The sequence below is a fragment of the Epinephelus moara genome, chromosome 7 (genome assembly GCF_006386435.1).
Source record: "Epinephelus moara isolate mb chromosome 7, YSFRI_EMoa_1.0, whole genome shotgun sequence".
Taxonomy (NCBI): domain Eukaryota; kingdom Metazoa; phylum Chordata; class Actinopteri; order Perciformes; family Serranidae; genus Epinephelus; species Epinephelus moara.
This window is the reverse complement of record NC_065512.1, coordinates 1,669,767-1,670,905: the sequence shown is the minus strand read 5'-3', so window position 1 is coordinate 1,670,905 and position 1,139 is coordinate 1,669,767.

Below are 1,139 nucleotides of genomic sequence, written 5' to 3'. Positions count from 1 at the left end.
TCACCAAGGGCAGCCCCCTCACTCTGACATCTCTCCACTTTGTGCATGTATAGGTCCTGTTTGTGCATGTGTGTGTCTTTCAGACCTGTGTGTAATTGACAAGCAAGAGTGAAAACATTGAATTTCTCCTCAGGGGGATTAATAAAGTAAATAAACTTAAACTTAACTTAACTTAAACTTGATGTGGAAATTATTTAAGTTGTCACCACACTGAATGTACACATCCTAAAGTCAGAGAAAACAAGTGAATATTAAAAAAGTACTGGATGGAAAAGCAGTATCTTCAAATCTATGAAGGTATTATTGGTGAAAAAGGTTTGAGCACCTGGAACAGTAGAATCTGTACTTGTGTACAGTGATTTGTATGTGTCAGTATGAGTTCAAATCCTATTTTATAAGTCACAAATTAAAAAACTGACATGCTCACGTTTTTGCTCCTATTGTTGCAGTATATTTGGTGCAAAACATATTTGTGCACCTGTATCAAACAATGTGAAGTTGTGGACAAAATTTGAATATGTGCAAACCTGAATGTGAACTTGTGCAAAAAATGTTCAATCTAAAAATAATTTCTCAGGAAATTATTTGTGTTCCTTTAAAACACAAATACAAATTGATAATTACAACTGCTTAAATCTTCCCCAGGAGTCACAGATTCTGTTTCCTTCCCCACGAGTCACAGATTCTGTTTCCCTCAACTACAAATCACAAATCGCGCCTCCACTGAGATATTTAGTGAAAAACTATCTGTGCATTCAGTCTATGGAGAAAAAGGCGGGTGCTGATCTGAGATCGACTGATTCCACAACCAATCAGAGGAGAGGGGCTTTTGTCCCACAGCCAATCAAAGGAGAGTGTACCACAGTGTTGGGTGGCGAGGCTGGACCAGGGAACTGGAGTTCATTTGGAAATTTTGATGGTGTAAGTAGAATATATTATTTTAATATCATAAATAGAAAATTATTCAACACAGTATGTTTGACAGTAAAAGTCACATTTTTCAAAATGATATTTAATTTTTTTTTTTCATTGTTTGTGTTTGTAGGTGCACCTCAGTGACGACATAGGGATGCCTATCCTCGTGGACCCGCTGTTGGCTGCCACCAAACAACACCTGGAGATACCAGCACCTAAGCCAC